The sequence below is a fragment of the Podarcis tiliguerta genome (genome assembly GCF_965153285.1).
Source record: "Podarcis tiliguerta genome assembly, chromosome: 10".
In the NCBI taxonomy this organism is placed as follows: Eukaryota; Metazoa; Chordata; class Lepidosauria; order Squamata; family Lacertidae; genus Podarcis; species Podarcis tiliguerta.
In genome coordinates this window covers 21,001,332-21,022,555 of record NC_139543.1, presented here as the reverse complement: position 1 = coordinate 21,022,555, position 21,224 = coordinate 21,001,332, and the positions used below count along the sequence as shown (strand labels likewise).

At 43.1% G+C, this 21,224-nt stretch overlaps 1 long non-coding RNA gene across 1 annotated transcript; it reads right to left on the bottom strand.

The window, feature by feature from the left end:
* Positions 1-435: 435 nt before the first annotated feature.
* LOC310658286 lies at positions 436-21,024 on the bottom strand. Its single transcript, XR_014502183.1, has 3 exons — positions 20,899-21,024; positions 689-747; positions 436-606 (listed from the first exon to the last, which is right to left on the bottom strand). It is a non-coding gene; the product is annotated as an uncharacterized lncRNA (long non-coding RNA).
* Between the last annotated feature and the right edge of the window lie 200 nt (positions 21,025-21,224).

The window sequence follows — 21,224 nt, the reverse complement described above, 5'->3', positions numbered from 1 at the left end:
CCCTCGTCAGGGAGCGAGGAAACGGTCATCCGGAAAGTAAAACGCGCGCGCGCGCCAAGTTCAAATGTACAGGAGGGCGGCAAGGTGGGCAGCCCGGGTAGGGAGCCAGGTCCTAAAGCCCGCCGAAGAGAGGGGGAGGAGTCAGAGGGGTCAAGCTCTGCGTCAGAAGAGTCCAGGAGGAATGAGACCCCGGGGGGTAGTAAGACCCAGAGGAAGAGAGAGAGAAGGAAGAGGTGGAGTAAGATTAGAGTCTTGGGCTGGTGCACAGGGGGCGGAGACCCAGACAGAGCTTCGCCGGTCTAAAGTCCAGACGTAGAGCTGGGACGCTGAGACTTGTAAATGGAGACTATTCTTCAATAAAGACTTTGATTCTGTACTATCGGCTAGCGTTGGTCCTTGGTGAGCTGGGACCCGGAGCCAGCTCTGACACCATGTAAAAATCTTGATGGTCCAGGATGAGTTGTGCTTTGGATAAATCCTTTTCTCCATCACCACAATCCTGCACTTCTATACATGCCCTCAAATGGTAACATTTTTCCTTGTTGGAGAATCACTGCAGTTATGAAATCTGTCAGGCTGCAACCCCCTCAGGAGGGGTGACCTTACCTGGCAGAAAATAAAAAGAGACTTCTTTTTTTAAATATAAACACAAAACCCTGCACAAACCCTCCTGTATATAACAACCTACAATTTGACAGACTTTATCCACTCTGGAGAAGCTCCCATGGCTACAAACTTCATCAGCTTCTATGAACAGGAAAAAGAAGTTGTAGTTATTTTTTGATCCCCCATTATAATGAAGGGGGACGATGGCTGAACTTCATTTTTAATAGATCAAATTGATCAAAGACACAGATTGACTCCTAAACAGATTGGGTACAACTATAGGTACAGACTCATATCTATAAGAATAAAAGCTATAGGTACAGATAGATACAAGTAAAATATTGTGGCTGGTGCACACTCCCAGTGTAAATCACGGTTTTAGCAAAACCTTAACAGAGATTTCGCACTCAGCTGCCTATCAGCTCAGCATCATCCTTTTAAAAAGTGAATTTCCTGAAATTAAAACAACGACCACCAGTTTGTCACAGTGTATAAAACAGGTCTGCAGAATTTATGAAAGGTTTGCATCAGTCCAACCAGAGCCCACCAGAAGCCCACCAGAGACTTGATAAATCTCCCATTTATGCTCCTTGCTTGGGACTTTACAAACATAGGGGCTGTCAAGCATCAAACATGCTTCCATATGCAGACAGGCTACTTTCAGCTTGGTGGGTCACGAGTCGTGCCATCTGGTGTAAAGCGACAAAGCACTATTTGTTCCATTGAAAATAAGCTTAGCTGCTACTTTTAATCTTCATGTGTGCGCACACAATGATGGCTCTTGTTGTTTTCCTTTCTCCTTACGCAGGATCTTCCAACTGCGAAAATGTTCTCTCCTCCTATCAGCGTCTGAGTGTCACACATCCTGTCTGGCACTGTGCTCGGCCAGAACGTTGAGATGTCATCAGTGACAGCGTGCCTAAAGAGCTGTACAGGAAAGACTTTGCTCATGTGGGAGCTTTGTGTATGTGCCAGAAATCCCTGGATCATTCTCGTTGTAATTGTGCTGGTAGTTGCTAACCAGAGCACAAATATGAGAGTGAAACATTTGTGGTTCTTGGGGAAGAAGAAGAGTTTGGATTTGATATCCTGCTTTATCACTACCCGAAGGAGTCTCAAAGCTGCTAACAATCTCCTCTTCCCTTCCTCCCCCACAACAAACACTCTGTGAGGTGAGTGGGGCTGAGAGACTTCAGAGAAGTGTGACTGGCCCAAGGTCACCCAGCAGCTGCATGTGGAGGAGCGGGGAATCGAACCCGTTTCACCAGATTACAAGTCCACCACTCTTAACCACTACACCACGCTGGCTCGAAATGACCTTGAGTGTGACCCTGAGAATCTCCTTGCATGGTTCAGTTGGTTTGGATGTATAGTTTCTCCTAAGTACTCAGGAAGCTTTTTTTCCATGGAAGATTATGACATTACCACATTATGCCATGTGGGTCAAAGCTTCTGGAAATTTCCTGAAGACGTGCCATTCACCTTGGATGGGATAGTGCTATTGGGTGAGGTGGGTGGGTGGGGGAAACCACAGAACTGGCCCTCCCAACATGCATGCCTAATTTTTATTATCTCTCCTTCCCTCCCAACCCCTCTCCCCACCCACAGAAATGGCATAGGACTGTTGGAAAGCAGCTGCTGTGCATGAGAGAGGAATAACTAACTGTGCCTGTCGGAGGCAGTGGAAGACAGGAGTGCCTGGCGTGCTCTGGTCCATGGGGTCACGAAGAGTCAGACACGACTAAACGACTAAACAACAACAACAACAAAAACCTGATACAGAGCATAGATTGGTGTGTCTTTCTCCTTCCTTTCAGTGTGCCGTCTCCTGAGCAGGGAGCTTCAATTGGTTAAATTTGCCTGTATTTCATTTGTTTGTTTCACAACATATGTATATTGCTTGATTGTAATAAAACCTCTAAGCAGTTTAATTCTTTAAACAATTAAGTACTGTTTCTTACATAACCTTGAGCTCTGCCTGAGCTTAGGTTCCATTAAAGAGGACTTAAGTCAGAAACCAACTAACTTTTGTTGGATTGTTCACACTTAAGATTTTTTTAAAACAACGACAATACACCAACACACCCTTGTAAACCAACAGTTTCTGTGGAGGAAGGATATAAAATGCCACAGGGATTCACTTTAGCAGCTAATGATGGGCTGTTGTCTTTAGATGAAAGGCTCACCACTTGCTGCTACAAGAACATTTCCTAGAGTTTTACATTGTAGAGGCTACAATTACATCTGCAGATACAGTTGCCCACAGAGACTATGGGCATCACACAGAGATAAGTATTCAGGATATGTAAATTTGCAGGCATGACATTTTTATGTGTCATGGGGAAACAAATAAGGGAAGCATTACTGTAAACCAATATTAAACATAAGGGCTTACTCAAAGTTGTTTAATGCTATTATCTATTATCTTGGTGATCACTTCTGAGTCCCATCCGAAAAGTATAATTTCACTAGATTTTTACAGTCCCACTCTCTATACACACCAAACACTCAAGTGATATGCTTAATAGAAACACAGCAAGGCTTACTGTTGTTTGGGTGCTCTCTCATGCCTGCATTAACTTTCCAAAGTGTTGTGACAAAACATCAATAATGTAATGTAATAACTAATCAGGCAATGCTCAGCCACCCAGACAGTCTGATGAAATGAAACTGCCAATATCATTTTCAAGACCACATGCTAAATTAAGAAATGTCCTTTCACTGACTCCAAGCTTCTGTGCACTCAGAATGCAGGATAAAATTGGACAAGCAATGGATAATTGTTTAAAGAGACTTTAAAAACATGAAGAATTGATGGCCTGATTCACTGCTAAAGCTGCAATGGGCACAATCCTAGAAGTGCTCAAATGGAGGAGTTCATCCAACACATGGGGGGGATAGGCAGAACTCCCACCAACCCCATGCCCATTGCATGTCCCACTGAGCTGCCTCCAAACAGTGTATATTCAGGATGACATCTGAAAGGAGATACAGCTGTATGTACATTGGATATCCACCCTTTTGAGAGAGCACCATTCACACAGAGATCCCCCTTCAAATGTCACACAGACGTGGGAGGCAGGGCCAGTGGGGTGCACAACACCCGGGGCAGGACATGCATCAGATGTACACATTGAAAGGAGCGCAATAGTCATGGGATACAACAGTCAGGCGAGCACTATCAAGCCCCCCTCACTATGTATGGGCTGAGGTCTCTTAATTTTTTGAAGCTTCAGTGGTAAAAGTGAGGAGGGATACATTGTATGATCACAATGAGAATAATATAATAATAATTTATTATTTATACCCCGCCCATCTGGCTGGGTTTCCCCAGCCACTCTGGACAGCTCCCAACAGAATATTAAAAACACTAATAAACATCAAACCTTAAAAACTTAAAAACTGCTTTCAGATATCTTTTTAAAGTCAGATAGTTGCTTATTTCCTTGACATCTGACGGGAGGGTGTTCCACAAGGTGGATGCCACTACCAAGAAGGCCCTCTGCCTGGTACCCTGTAACCTCACTTCTAATAGTGAGGGAACTGCCAGAAGGCCCTCAGCGCTGGACCTCAGTGTCCAGGCAGAACCATGGGGGTGGAGACGCTCCTTCAGGGATACTGGGCCAAGGCCATTTAGGGCTTTTAGGACTTTTATCTGGTTCCTTTCCCCATTTTATTTTTTTTCTACTACTCTTCCTCCACAATCATTATAACTATAAAAAAGGCTCAAAGATCAAAATGATTTTGAAGCATGTGTGAAATATGGCTCAGAGTTTATTTTTAATTAAAGGATATCTATTAGCTACATTGCTTTCTTCAATCTAATCTCCCTTTTGTTTACCACATACATCCTTGTCACATTAACTAATTATAAATAGTATAAATGACCGGTCTTCAATTAGGAGAGGCGGAGGAAAATCAGTCAGGCATGAACTGTAAGTTAATGTAGAACAGGGTGTAAATCACTCAAGCCAGCATTCAGCAGATTGCATTCTTTTCCTCGGGCCTTGCTATGGAAAGACATAATGAAAACAAACCAGCATATCATGCATGTATATTTATATTTAATTAACAAAAAAACAATGGGGGGAAATCCACTAAATAAATCAGTGAAGTGCTGAAGCAAGTCAATCCAATGGCTCTTAGTGCAGTAGGAACACATACATGCCCTACAGCAGAAAGTATTATGTCTACTAAGTACCAAGTTCCATTGAGTTTAGGTCGGCTTACTCCCAGTTTAGTGGGACTAGAATAACAGCCCCAATCCTAGAACTTTCCTCAACCCTTCTCCAATTTGGAAAACAGCCCCAATCCTAGAACTTTCCTCAACCCTTCTCCAATTTGGAAAACAGAACAGTGGCTTCAGCTCTAAATCTCTGGGTTGTGGGTTCGAGCCCAACAATGTGCAAAAAGATTCCTGCATTGCAGGGGGTTGGACAAGATATTAATAATAATAATAATAATAATAATAATAATAATAATAATACCCCGCTCATCTGGCTGGGTTTCCCAACAGAATATAAGAAATAGAATCAAACATTAAAAACTTCCCCAAACAGGGCTGCCTTCAGATATTTTCTAAAAGTCAGGTAGTTGTTAATTTCCTTGACATCTGATGGGAGGGCGTTCCACAGGGTGGGCACCACTACCAAGAAGGCCCTCTGCCTGGTTCCCTGTAACCTCACTTCTCACAGTGGTCCCTTCCAACTCTACAATTTGATGACTTTATGATTCTGTGACATATATTTACATACGGGCAACGACCGTTTTGTGCGTGTTCAAAGCAGCCGTGAAATGTACCATCTACGTATTTTAGGGTTGTGCAGCTCTTTTTACATCAATTTTTAGATTTTGTGTTAGGGAACCTAGATTCTATATGTGGTCTGAATCCTAAACACATTTGAATATGTGCTGTCAACAATGGCAATGAGCCAAGACACATAAAATAAAACGGCTGTTGTTATTGGTTTTGTGATTTGTAAATATATTTGTAGACCTTACCAACGGGGAATATGGTTCTGAGTTAAGTCCAATCTATGCCATTCATATTTACACACAAAAACACACAACCCACTGTGAGTGTACTCACAGTTGCCATTCATTTCAGTGGGGATTGTGCCAAAGGAATATAAAACTGGTGCTCTCCATGGTGCTGTTGCTTTTCTAATAGTTAATTGGGCTTATTTGAATGACAGGGCCAGGTCAATCTAACAATAGTTTTTTGCTGTGTTATTTGGCAAAACAGCAATGCTAATCACCCTTGAAATTCAACACCTTATATTTACTGTGATAACTGGGAACTTATATTTTAGTAAGAAGAGTTCTAGCTGAATTCATCAACACTGTTGTTGTTTAGTCGTTTAGTCATGTCCGACTCTTCTTGACCCCATGGACCAGAGCACGCCAGGCACTCCTGTCTTCTACTGCCTCCTGCAGTTTGGTTAAACTCATATTAGTAGCTTCTAGAACACTGTCCAACCATCTCGTCCTTTGTCGTCCTCTTCTCTTTGTGCCCTCCATCTTTCCCAACATCAGGGTCTTTTCCAGGGAGTCTTCTCTTCTCATGAGGTGGCCAAAGTACTGGAGTCTCAGCTTCAGGATCTGTCCTTCCAGTGAGCACTTAGGGCTGATTTCCTTCAGAATGGATAGGTTTGATCTTCTTGCAGTCCATGGGATTCTCAAGAGTCTCCTCCAGAACCATAATTCAAAAGCATCAATTCTTCGGTGATCAGCCTTCTTGATAGGTAAAGGTAAAGGTAAAGGTAAAGGTAAAGGTAAAGGTAAAGGTACCCCTGCCCGTACGGGCCAGTCGTGTCCGACTCCAGGGTTGCGTGCTCATCTCACTCTAAAGGCCGTGAGCCGGCACCGTCCAAAGACACTTCCGGGTCACGTGGCCAGCGTGACGAAGCTGCAGCTGGCGAGCCAACACCAGCGCAGCGCACGGAAACGCTGTTTACCTTCCCGCTATAAAGCGGTACCTATTTATCTACTTGCACTTAAGAGTGCTTTCGGACTGCTAGGTGGGCAGGAGCTGGGACCGAACGACAGGAGCTCACCCCGTTGCGGGGATTTGAACCGCCGACCATACGATCAGCAAGTCCTAGGCACTGAGGTTTTACCCACAGCGCCACCCGCGTCCCATATCAAAATCTGTACATCAAAATCTGGATCCATTTATCTAAATCTACCGTATATCCTCCAGGAAGTCCTCAATGCCCCAAAGGACCTTGAATATCTGTTACTAGGTTCCATCAACTGTCATGGTTTGATTGATAACAAATAATTTGAAATATGGATAGAGCCATATCTATGGTTCTAGAATGCTGATCTGAGACTGTACATGCCTTAGCCAGCACTAATCAACAACTGGAGGTGCAGGGAGAAATCATGCAGACTCCCTTCTCTTAAACAGATGCCTGGTGTTGTCAAAAGCTAATCATGCCATCCAGTGCTGTGTTTGTGTATCTGCAGACTGGGGTTGTCTTACTCTTTTAGAGTATTGAGGCAAAAGACAGGGGGAGCGGAAGGGAATCGCTGCAATTGATTCTGTGGGTTGTTGTCATGAGACAAGCTAACAAGCCTTCCATTTGTTTCAGTCAAGGGTATTTGGTCACAAGCAAGTTACGTTTTGTTCTCAGAATGTTTGTTGGGAATAAACATCCACCTTTGCTTGTTGTTTGTCCAGCTCTAAATGCAAAAACCATTTCACATGGATGTATTCTAACTCATAAACTAACACTGGGTTTTTCTATCGCACAGAATTTGCAAGAAAAACACAACCAACCAAGAATCTCTAAATCTCATATCATGATTAGTTCTGCACTCAAGAGAGGACATCCTGCTGATATAGATAAAAGGGAACAGCAAACTCCACACAGGGAATGGCAAAGCAAGAGATCACAAGACTATTAATGAACAGCTGCCTCTGTATTCAAGGGCATCATTTCCAACAAGTGCTTGAAGCAATTAACATTAGACTCATACAATGGATCTTTGACAGTTCAAGAAAACTTGTTATCGTCACATCTTTATGGCTTATTTTTAGATTAGTTTAAATTCAATCTGGATCAGTTAATATTATTTTGCTGCTGCATTTCTGCCTCTGTACCACAACCCCGTAGTTTACCAACAAACATCTAATTTACAGGCAGTGCAGATGTTACTTGCTGCCATTTCACCCAGGTAAATAGATATCCTTACATCACAAATGTGGAGCCACAATGTTCCTCAGATCCTGTTACCTTAGGCTATTCTGCTCACATGAGCAGACTCCTCACAGAAGCAGATGCTTGCATAGGAAGCTTGCCCCGGTTCCAATAACTTCTCCACTGGCTTTCGGTCTTGAAGCATGGTTAGGCCCAGAGCTGGCTCTGGCATGTAGCAAACTGATGGAAGCAGGAATTGGTATATGAATGGTGCAGCTTGCCCTAGAAAGTGGGAGTGGGAGAAAGCACCATTTGGATTCCATTTTAAGCAGCAAAATATCTAGTGCCAGCACTGGATGTGTATATGTGTGGTACACTGCGATCCCAAACTGAAATGTAGCATAGCTTGAGTAAGAGCTGGCTAAAGTTGTACTAGCAGAAGTTCATCCATCTGGGTACCAGGATCAGATTTCTTGTTGTTTTGAAGTTCATGTTGAAAGGCTGAGCTCAATCTCCCCACCACCCTAAAACAATGCGGTGATTTTTTTTAGAATAAAGAGATTCACATAATCTCTTCCTGTTAGTGCTAAGTAAATGCTAACACAAACAGCAACAAACAGCAATGACATAATCTTGTAGCTATCTCATGTTGGAATATTGTAGAAGAAACTTGCAAATGGCCTTGAACGAGTTGCTAGGCAATGGAGAATTTCCCCAGCAACAGGTGTCCTTATCAGGGAGTGCAATCAGCTAAGTCTGGGTCAGTCTAAATGAGTATGTGAATGAGTCAGCATTAGGTGATTTAGCTGGATGGCTAAATAGAGAAAAAGATTATGTTGCTTTATTTGTTTTGTTTCTTTTATTAATAGCCAGTGTAAAGTTTTTGTAAATAATAAAGACTCTGAGAAACAGAACCAAATGGTGTTTATTCCTGTAATGAGAATTTCACTAAGAGATAGCTGGAATGCTGCTATTGCTGTTGCTTAAATAAGTAAAATAAGCAGGAAAACTTCTCTGTAAAAGGAACTCTGCTGCAGAAAAAAAATGAAAAACCAAGAGTAGATACTCATGCACAAACATCTCAGTGTGATTCAGTGGAGTCCAAATGAATTGAAACCCAGGGTCTTATTTTGTTTTAAATTGCTTGGATTTTCATTAGAAAATCCAATAATGTCAGCAGTGATTGGAACCCCAAGGAGATAATAGTGTTGCTTATACAAAGGAAGGCAAACGTTGAATAGAACAGAGGGATTATACAAGATGTTGATAGGTTAACATCTAAGTAAACAAAATGGAAAAGGGGGGCAAAAACCCACCATGGTGCAGGTGAAAGATTTTAATTAAAGGATACCGGAGTATTTCTACTCAGGTAAATGACTAACAAATTATCAGTCACCACCAACGTCAGTTCTCTATGAAAATGATGTTGGTAGTAATTAATATTGTTTAAAGTTATCCCCCATAGCTTCTCCTTCTTACACACTGGATGTTTTCTATTTTGGATTTTACCAATGAAGTTCTCCACTCCACAGGAGGAACGGAAGGAGGAGAACCTCCATCCTCCATCCCCAGCTCCCACAATTCACTCTCCCTTCTGATTCTTCCTCCTCATCTTTAATAGCCTGAGACTGCCAATCCATGCCTGCTCCAGATGGGGCCATGGAGCTCATGACAGTAAAGGACTTAACTCCACGACCATTAGGAAATGGGAAAGTCAATACCTTGGTTCTCAACAGTTTAGTTGTCGAACAAATCGGCTCCCAAATGCTGCAAACCCGGAAGTAAGTGTTCTGGTTTTCCAATGTTTTATGGAAGCCAAACATCCGACACGGCTTCCAATTGAGTACAGAAAGCTCCTGCAGCCGTGCCTTGGTTTTTGAACGGTTTCGGGAGTCGAACAGACTCCCAGAACGGATTAAGTTTGAGAACAAAGGTGCCACTGTATATGGTGGTCAGCCAATCATTCCTTTTGTTGGGGAGATTGTCAACTATCTCCCAAACTTCTCCCAACCCCATTAACCAACTACTCTGGGCTGTTGATCAGCAATCTCTCCCATCCTTCTGTTTGAATGAAATACCCATCAGAACTAAGGGAAGCTCTCTCTCTCTCTCTCTCTCTCTCTCTCTCTCTCTCTCTCTCTCTCACACACACACACACACACACACGAGGGGATAGTGTGTGTAAGAGCAGCCTGAAGTTTGGAACAAGTAGAGAGATTATGCTGTACTTTTATATGGAATCAAAGTAGTGAGGTAGTGGGCTCCACCATTATAGAGGTGTTCAAGTAAAGGCTGGCTAGCCATCCGTTGAGGATATCTAGCTCTGGATTTCCTGCATCAAGTGAGACATGGTAATCTAATTAGATTGGATGGTCCAGTCTATGATTTGAGTAGTATGTATTTGTAAGCAATGCAAATATTTCCAAAAATCTGTTAAGTCACCAGTGCTCTCTCTCCTATTCCTGGAATCTCGAGAAGATCGGTGCACGCAACAATATTTTTGCCTTGCCCTTAGAGGTGCACAAACTAACATGACAGTCACTTGGCAACCATTTAGTTAATTCTCTGTTACAAAGCATGCAAACTTCTCAACTCAGCCTCAACTTTGGAGAAGCTTTCAGAAAACCTTTGGATTGTGGAAGTTACAGACGGCAGTGGTGGAACCCAGTTTCTTACCACTATCACAATTCAAATCTCCAAAACTGAGAATGATCTTAGAAAGGCTGTTAGGAAATAACATGTCTCCTACGCCCTAAGCCAGTGACCAGGAAGTTCTTCATCTTGTAGTTGAGTTTTGAAACCCCAACCCTGGCTGGCATGCAGGCAATGTTTTCAAAGGGTATCTTTCCCCTTCCCTCTTCCCAATTGCAGAGGAGAGCAAAAAAGCTACCATTTGCCACACCTCTCCCCTTTTGCACAGGGCTCTCAGATATACCACACACAAACTAATTAGTATTTTGGCACAGGAATCCCTGCTATGGGTAATCCTGAGGCTGGGGGGAAATGTCCCATTAGAATGATTTAAATCTAGATGTTTCTTTAAGCTCCTTTAACTTGCAGAATTAACCAGTGTTTCTTACAGGACTGCTGTGATCTATCAGAGCCACAGACAGTTCTTTCAGATCAGAAAGAACCTTGACATCCAAATGAGAGTCGTCCCCCCAAATGCTAATATTTAACTTGAGCTTTTAGGTCACATTGAGCTTGAGCAAGATTATAATGTGCAGTAGCCTGTGTCATTAAACTCTCCCTTATTCACATGAGACTAATAAATCTTCCCAATCCCTTCTGGTCTGAGTCAAATGATTGTCATGTCAAAGTTGGGACACAGGAACCCAAGGGAGAACAGGCACCAATAAACGTCCAAACCAGATTACAGCTCTGAGAGCATTAAAAGAAAAAGCCACACACACAAAAAACACCTGTACTCTTAAAGTGGGGAAACTTGTCAACCTCTGAATAGTAACACGAAACATGTTGGCAAAGCTACTTTATATGCTATGATGCCACTTAGGCAGTCGGTTTGCAAAGTTCAAGGCATAATGGTGAGATACTAAGTGGGAAGAAAACAATCTACAGCCTCAGGAACAAAAATGCCACTTCGGATCTTAACTTCCAAGACTTGCACAGTTGTTAGTTGGTCCCTCAACTCAAGATGGTGGAAAGAGGACAGTGACAAGGGATATCCCCAGCCCTGGGTGGAGAAGTCAAGGACTTGATTTGGGAACTTCTGCAAGCAAAGCAGATGCCCCACCACTGAGTAAATTCTAATACAGATAATCCTTCTCCTGTCTCATAACCCTGCCTTCCCCAAGCTGCTATCCTCTCTGACCATTGGCTGTGCTGACGGGGGTTGTCATGGAGTTGCTCTTCACCTATGCTCAGCCTAAGGTAAAGGTAAAGGTAAAGGGACCCCTGACCATTGGGTCCAGTCGTGACCGACTCTGGGGTTGCGGCACTCATCTCGCTTTATTGGCCGAGGGAGCCGGCGTACAGCTTCCAGGTCATGTAGCCAGCATGACTAAGCCGCTTCTGGTGAACCAGAGCAGCGCACGGAAATGCCATTTACCTTCCCACCAGAGTGGTACCTATTTATCTACTTGCACTTTGACATGCTTTCGAACTGCTAGGTTGACAGGAGCAGGGACTGAGCAACAGGAGCTCACGCCATCACGGGGATTCAAACCACCGATCTTCTGATCGGCAAGCCCTAGGCTCTGTGGTTTAACCCACAGCGCCACCCGCATCCTGTACTCAGCCTACATATCTGCAAATAAAACCAATTTTTACAAACCACCTTAAGTCTCCAGTGATCCTTCCATTGAAAGAAAAATGACTCTGCCCACCTTAGCTGCCCACTTTTTCATTGCTTGGGGAAAGTGGGCACATGCAATGATATAATTCCCAGGCACAATCTCATTGTTGCAGTTTAGCAGGCCAGATCTCACAAACGTCAGTAATAGAATTCAGATCTCTTGCTGTGAGCTTAGTTAGAGGAATGTGGAGGGGGTTTTTTTTGGGGGGGGGAGGAGTATCTATCTTCCCCCATGTCTCACTCGATGGAACATAGGAGACATATGACTGCATATGTCCCAATGTAGTCTTCAGATTCGACTAGTCTTGGGCTTGAAGGGTTTTTCAGAAAGTAACATTCATGAATGAGAATGGCCTGATTTAGGATTCTGCAATCTGGAAACCTAAATACCGGTACACCAGGCAGATTATTATTATTTTATTTGCAGGTCTCCGCCACTGCATAGGTTGTCCTGTGCAATTTCATTTCACATTCCTGCTGCACACATGGGGCAAGAATCTATATCATTAGCTTCTAGTCTGTTGTCCATAACTGGGAGATAATACCAGTTCCATTCCCCAAGGTGTATACAAGTACCATTCCCCAGCTTGATACTGTTTTCCATGTGGATTTTCTTCCAGGTGAAGTAAATGGCCAGGGCCTGGCTTAGAAAACTGCCTGAGGCATGAAGCCACTCAGCAAATAAGGCACACTCCAACTATACGCTGTGCAAGGATCAGCATAAATTGGAGCTAACATGTGGTCACCCTTCTGTGTGCAAAGGAGGATTTTCTCTCAAAGTAATTAGGCTCCCACCACCCTCCTCCAAAAGTTATTTTTTCATGCTTGCACACAGAAGGCTGAGCACCTGTTAATCTCTGTAGAATCTTATTTAACTTGAATTGCCTCAATGTACTGTAGGTTGTCCTCTCACGGCTTTTAGAGGAAAGTAAGTTTATTTTTTTCTCCAAAAGTCATTGCACTCTTGCTTAAATATTCTTATGGTGGCACCTTGTGAGACAGTCGCTGAGAAAATAGACTGCTTATTAATCTACCTGATTACAGTCTCCTATCTCCTGTACTCTCTAATAAAATAAATTGTTAAAAGAGGCAATCAAAGAACGTGCATATTTATTTTCAACTTCAATTTGATTCACAATCTCATGATTTTTTTTTATTCTTTGCCTTTTCACCTTGTTGTTAGTTAAGAGTTTCAGGGTCATAAAACTGCAACTTTTACAGACCTTTGTGGCATATTCTAAACTTTAGGAATATGGCATGGAGTGCACATAAATTGTTCAGAAGACTAGCTGATTAGCTAGTAAAGTATTTAGTGTTTATGACTAATGAATGAAAATATATGATGGAACTATCTTGATCTTTGCAAATGCCTTCATGACAGATGTCCTGAAAGGCAGATGCATCAGTATTTGACATCCTGTAACCTTTTTCTGTGTTCACATCTGGCCTTTAAGCTTTGCATTGTTAACTTGAAGTGGTAAACAAAGCTGAAATTTCCACCAAAGCTCATGTACAAAGAAATGTTCCCAGATTGTTGTGTTCTTGATTGTGAGCTATTCAGAACAGAACTGCTGAATTCTTTTGAAATGGAGCAAAGTGCTTATTTCATCCTGATCATTAAGGATTTTTGTTTTACCAGCTCTGAGTGCTTCGCCTAGCTGGTGGCACAGTGAGATAAATATTTCATAATCTCATGTGTCATCTAGGCAGGACTTAAACAAATTGTAGTCATCTAATTTACTTTCCTCCTCCTAGTTTTAAGACCGTCTGAAAGCAAATTACACGTCTCAGATTTTTAAAAATCTATTTTGTAGGATAGGGTAGCATTTCGGTCAGTATCCGCTATATTTTGCTGTGTCCTTGTTTCTATACAACTAGGCTGACTAAAACTTTGTACTTGCTAGCAGATTGGTGCTATTAGCATGTGATGAGAAATGGTTATTTCCAGGTAATTATTGAGTGTCAAGGAACTACGGTACTTGTTTACGGTCCATATCATTCCCCAAGAAATGGCTATAAGCTTTTTGCTCTATAAAGTAATTGTATTGCCTGAATTGAAGCAAGCCTTTTGCATAAGCAGAAGAATATATGTGCCAATAGCTTGATCTGAATTATACTCCTTTTGCGGTTTCCAAGGCAAGGTGTTACACAAAAGAACAAAGAGTGTATAGTCTTTGCCTGAAGTCTTTAGCAGACGTGGGTGTTGTACAAAAACTCCTTGGTGAAAGCTGGATTTAGAACAAAAATCCCCTTGGGTTAAGAGAATAAAGACAACCAATTCCTGAGAACGCTCCTGTTGTGTAGCTTGTTACAGCATCACACGGCAAATGGTGATGGTCTGATGGAGTCACGACTGCCCTCTCTTCTTATGGAGAATTAAGGTCCCTTGGGGAGACAAAATTCAGCCCTCTCCTCTTGCTCTGCTCCAAATGCATGCTTATCTCATGTGCACATGCTTAACTCTGAAACAAAAGAAAGCTGGACGGACACAAATCCGTTTGCCACCACAAGCAGCTGCAGTGTGTGATTTGACTTGTGAGATCTTCAGCATTCCCACAAGAGTGTTACCACTGCTAGATGAGCTCCTCTTCAGTTTGATTTGAAAGTGGTTTACTACTTCTGAACTTTCTCAGGCACAGAAACTTTCTATGAGCACTTTCCTGAGTCATCATGCTGGTGCATGGATGCTGATGGTGCTACTTGTTGTTGTTGTTTACTCATTTAGTCGTGTCCGACTCTTCGTGACCCCATGGACCAGAGCACGCCAGGCACTCCTGTCTTCCACTGCCACCCGCAGTTTGGTCAGATTCATGTTTGTAGCTTCGAGAACACTGTCTAACCATCTCGTCCTCTGTCGTCCCCTTCTCCTTGTGCCCTCCATCTTTCCCAACATCAGGGTCTTTTCCAGGGAGTCTTCTCTTCTCATGAGGTGGCCAAAGTATTGGAGCCTCAGCTTCACGATCTGTCCTTCCAGTGAGCACTCAGGGCTGATTTCCTTAAGAATGGATAGGTTTGATCTTCTTGCAGTCCATGGGACTCTCAAGAATCTCCTCCAGCACCATAATTCAAGAGCATCAATTCTTCGGCGATCAGCCTTCTTTATGGTCCAGCTCTCACTTCCATACATCACTACTGGGAAAACCATAGCTTTTACTATACGGACCTTTGTTGGCAAGGTGATGTCTCTACTTTTTAAAATGCTGTCTAGGATGGTGCTACACACATGCACATTATCGCATTACTATTTGGGAATTGTAACTTGGTTTCAGCTGAACTGCACCCACCTCTGAGCACCAGCCACATGGAGGTTCAACTTTCTCCTTCATCATACAAACCTGGGAACGAATGGAGATTTTATATCTAGGCTGCAGATAATCATCACGTAAAATATTGGCAAGAAACAAATCAAGGAAATGGAGCTATATCCACTTCTAGCTAGCATTGAATAACAAAGCAATTGTCCATGGGGTCCTGGTTTGCTGAATGCAGATGATACAGGAGCAGGAGCTCATTTTACATTTTAAGCCAGAGTAACTTCTCTGGGGAATGGTTGTGACACAACCAAGAAGCAGAAGTTGGAAAGATGTGCAAACTATGGAACCAGGTAGTTAGGAAGATCAGCATTATCGCTATAGGAAATCTTCTGGGATCAAGAGCACCAAGTTTCCAGAGCTACTATGTGAGTCCAGAGATTCTGTAGGAAAGGAGTGGCTAGCTTTTTGGGGTGCAAGGATTGCATTCACCTTTGGCCAACATACCAGGTGGCCAAAAGTGAGCATGAACAAAAAATGCAAAAAAAGGTGAGCATCTAAAATGAACCCTAAACAAAGGAGATTGACTCAGCTATAAAGCTGCAAATAAAACATTTTAAGTGAGTTTTAAGTGCAATATACAATGCGACACTAGATGGTGAGCCTTATGGAAAATTCAATTTTTTAATAAACGCTTTTAAAAAAAGCATTTTCAGACTGGTTTTTATATGCATGTAGATTCCACTGATATTTCAAGATGCTGACAAAAGGAGGTTGGTCCCCCCCCCCCAAAAAAACAGCCCCACTATGAAAATTAACTCCTAATTTTGTTTTCTTCAGCTGTGAAGTTCACTGGAATGGGCAATAAGCAGTTTTTCAGCTAAACCCACCTCTCATAGTTGTTGCAAAGATAAAATGCAAGGGATGGGGGAACCATATAGGTAACTAGGAACTCCTTGGTGGAACGACAGGCAAAAAAATCAATCCACACAAAGTTAACATGGTCAGTGTGGCAGTCTGTTGGACTTAAGCTAGGGAGATTTGGTTTTATGCTCAGTCATGAAAACCATTAGTTGACTTTGGACCAGTCACACTCAACCTCACCTATCTCATGGTTTTATTCCAAAAGTACAGCTGGGCAAAACCTGACACACACTTCCCTGAGCTGTGTAGAAAAAGGAAGAACACATATGTGATAAGTCAGCACTCTTATAATACTAAGCATTGCTTCCCAAGTGTTGCTTATTTTAAAAATACAAGTTTATGTTATACTTGCTTGAATCAAGCCCTACTGCAGAGAGAAGGTGGGGGGGGGGGAGGGAGGTAAACCCTTCATTTCCATGGAAACTGATCTTGTAAAAGAAATGTAATATTCAGTGTTTAGTGTTCCTTTGCCTTGTTTCTAGGCAATGACATCTTAATATCAGGCTACAAGTATGCAGTGAACATCCTGGGAAAGGTGTTGGCATCTGTCTGTCTCAAGAGACAATGGGAGAATGCATCATTGGGGGTAAAGTCAAACCATTGGAGAGTCACAGCGCCTGCTGTGGCTATAGAGACCAATACCAGAGAGACATGGTTTATTGCAGCTGGGGCTGCAAAGGTGCATCTTGTGACGATGGTGTGATAGCTGCTGACAGGCCATCCTATGCAAAGCAGATTGCTTACTAATAAAGATGCTTGGGTAAAATTCTCTCAATGGGAGCCAATGGACAGGACATAGTTTATTGAATGGTAGTTCGTTTGCACAGTTGGGGTGCGAAATCAGCGCTCTGCAGGGGAGCAGGGTGTATCTTTGGGTGCAAGAGAAACAAATGGCAAGTCTGAAAAGCAAATAGGATTTATACAACTTGTATAAATATGCCTCCTGCATCTGTCCCCACCCTCTCACCCCACAGGAAAAATACTATACAGTGGTGCCCCGCAAGACGAATGCCTCGCAAGACGGAAAACCCGTTAGACGAAAGGGTTTTCCGTTTTGGAGGTGCTTCGCAGGACGAATTTGCTATGGGCTTGCTTCGCAAGACGAAAATGTCTTGCGATTCCTGGGGGTTTTTTCCCCGCTCCCTACCCCCTTTATCTAAGGCACTAAGCTGCTAATAGCCTTTTAGCAGCTAATCCGCTAATCCCTTAAGCCTTTAATAGCCGCTAATAGCCGCTAAACCGCTAATAGTGCTAATCCGCTAATGGGCTTGCTTCGCAAGACGAAAAAACTGCTAGACGAAGAGACTCACAGAACGGATTCTTTTCGTCTTGCGAGGCACCACTGTATCTAGAAGGGTGACCATGTTGGCCTGTTGGAGAGTTTTGTGGCTCCTTAAAGACTAACACATTTATTGTGGCATAAGCTTTCATGGGCTACAGTTCACTTCAGATGTTTAAAGTGTTTTTTTCTGAGGGAAAATTGCGAACAGTGAGAATAGAGGGAAATGAAATATCAAAAGTACAGGTAATTATGTTATCAATAGCGGTCATTCGCAAAACAGTTGTTTTGTGGAACATAAGCCTGTTCCTCAGAATATCACAAGGTTTCATGTGCTCCCCAAGATCTTGCCGGATCTCATCCGAAAGTAGCACTGCTTCTGTGCTTGCGACAGAGGCAGTGGCGCAAGTGGGGCACCCACCCAAGTGCCGCTTCATCTTGCCTCATGGGAGGGCCAGAACCTCTTCATGAATCACAATTCAGTGGCTTCACACTGCAGCCTCCCTTTGAAGTTTCTTGGTTCAAGAAGATCGGTTACAGAGCATCCTGGGAAGATCAAACATTCCCCCCACTGGATTTTAAATATTGTGATTTCTGATGTCAGATTTGTGCCCTTTTGCCTTTTCACACAGACACTGACGTTTTCGCTCCATGTAGAACGCATATGTCACATTCGAAGATGTGCCGGTGAACGGGCAGCTGATGTTGTGGATGACATACCAAAGAATAGCTATTGATTTTGCCGCCTTATCATGGCATCCAAAATCAGCTGCCTGAGGTGGCTGTTTTGATCTGCCTAATGGTAGGTCCAGCCCTCTTACAAATATTTACCAAAAGTCTTTTGTGCATTCTCATTCAAAGGAAACAAAACTTTAAAGGGCTTCCTCCATGAAGACATGAACCCCCACTTGATGTCTGTATACCTATACATGTTTGTGCCTCGAGGCCCCAGGACCAACCCCCCAAAATAACTTCACACAGACACTTATTTTAGTTTTAAGTTTTTGGGCAAATTTTTGGCCACAACTTTATTGAAATACAGTCACGTGAGCGGTATTGGCTTAGGGATTGACTCCCCACTATAATTGACTCCACCTCTCTGGGTGATCATCCAATGGGGTAAACCAAATGAGGGAGCAAGGTCAATGAGGAGCAACCGAAGCTCATCCCGGGGTTCCTGTGGTTCTGGCATGGCCCTAGCCCCTCAAGCAGACTTTGGATGAGATCCAGGACCCCCAGATTCCTTTAACGGAATACCCAATTCCTGGAGGGGCAGGTAATGGCCGCCCCGCCCCTCCCCACAATCCAACAGAGCCAAGGTCTAAGTGCCACCTTACAAGTTGTGATGATTTGCTAAGGGGTAGGCGAAAACCAAATAGCTAAAGGCAATCTGCCAAATGGAAAAAAATCCCACCCAGCCCCTGTTCCAAAACAGGCGACCCAAACCAAAGCAAGGCCAAGCGACTCTATCTAAAACTAGGGAGGGAGGGAGGGTATTCGGCAGCGCAATGCAAGTGCCCCTGCTTGCGTCACACTGCCAATTTTAAAGCCCCTGGGATCATGCCACCCTCTGGCGATTGGCTAAAACAGGCTGGCGTGATCCCAGGGCAAAAGCCAGGACTTCCTGCTACTCCCTCCACCAATTTATCCCTTTAGGGGGTGAGCCCCGGGGCCCGAGCACAACCAGGACCCTCTGTTATGAGGATCCCATTTAGGCCCCTAATTTCACACCAGCCAGGGAGCACGGCCAACACATAAATCTAGGCTTAGAGGCAGGACTAGCCAGGGCTATTTTAGAGAACCCCTTTATGCATTCAGAACTCACAGGTACTGAACTGGGTTTCCGTATTAATCGTTTGCAATCAGAGTCATGGGGCTGGGTGAGCTGTTCCTTTTCTAAATGGGATGCATGATAACTGCTGCTTTTAAAAAGCCCATGCTTTCGAGACTGACTGTTTTAGATTATTTAACAATCTATTGCAATACAGTTAAATTCAGTACAGTTAAATTTGCCCTACTATTCTATACGTAAAAAGGTAAAGGTAAAGGTACCCCTGCTATACGTACTATACAGTGGTGCCTCGCAAGACGAAAAGAATCCGTTCCGTGAGTCTCTTCGTCTTGCGGTTTTTTTCGTCTTGCGAAGCAAGCCCATTAGCGGATTAGCGCTATTAGCGGTTTAGCGGCTATTAGCGGCTATTAAAGTCTTAAGGGATTAGCGGATTAGCTGCTAAAAGGCTATTAGCGGCTATTAAAGGCTTAAGGGATTAGCGGATTAGCTGCTAAAAGGCTATTAGCGGCTTAGATCAGCTGTTCAGCGGCTTAGATCAGCTGTTCAGCGGCTTAGCGAACAGCTGTTAAGCGGCTTAGGGGCTTGGGAAAAAGGCTGGGAGGGGGGGGGGAACCCAGGAATCGCAAGACATTTTCGTCTTGCGAAGCAAGCCCATAGCAAATTCGTTTTGCGAAGCACCTCCAAAACGGAAAACCCTTTCGTCTAGCGGGTTTTCCGTCTTGCGAGGCATTCGTCTTGCGGGGCACCACTGTACATTCTATACGTACTGCGTGACAATTCATATTTTCTCTCCTGATACAGGCAAGTGCTTCTAGGGTGTCTCTCTGCAAAAAAATCTCCCAAATGATAGCATTTCCTACACATTGCAACACATCCCTGGTCTGGTTGTACAATGATGTACTCTGAAAATGCTGAATTGGCTGTAATGATAAAGAAGAGCCTTTCTTGCTGTTTAGCCTTCCCAAGGGGGGTGGGATCTTTATATGCTAAGCAAGGCAAAGATTCATTTCAACAGGTTATTATAATAAATATACTCTCAGCAAACTTCACCCTCAGCAATTCATTTTCTACTCGTCAGTGATGTCAAGTTAATATGCTTGTAGATTCTTCAGTAAATGCACAGGCCTTTTATTGAATATTAAGAGCCATATTTTCATACTTGTGCTCCTCCAGCCTCTTCTCGACTGAGCATAAAAACCCTGAGTGATTGCTATTGATCTTCTAAGTTTTCTCCCCCCTTTTTAATCTATTTTTATCTCAGATACCTCTGCCACAAATTTCTTTATATTAAGTTCTGCAGATAGTGGTTTACATTGCCAAGTTCAATATTTCCAGTTCCATCATAACTCCACATACAAAACTCGCAAAATTGCCCAATTGTTATTCTTTCTATTCTTTTATTTCTTATTCATATCCCTGCACAGGTAATCACACTTGCAGCCTCTCCATGTAAATCACAGTTGCAAAACTGGTTTTAAGGTCATTTGAACATATTTCTGAGATTTTGATCGCAGATATTTTATCCGAAATATCTGAAACAGTGCAAAAGGCTCAGTGGGATTTAAAGATCTGGATGTAGGAATGACCTGGCAAAGAAGAAAAGGAAAGGAGGAAGGCAGCTTATCCTGTCACTTCTCATATGTGGCCCTCAGGAAATACCAGTACCTCAGGCCTATACATCTGCAAAGCTAAATCCTGACCCTCCCAAAGGAGGGTCAAAATTAAACTGCCCCAGATTCACTGAAATGTTGACCTGTTACAGTTGTAAACCTCACTTATTCTGGTGCGGTAGTTTCTCAGAAAGGGCATCAAAACATGTTCACTTGGGAGTCCTAACTTTTTGAAGTACGTATTTGGAACTCAAAATAATTTGGTGACAAGTACATTCAACTAGTTCAGCAAAAAGAAGTCT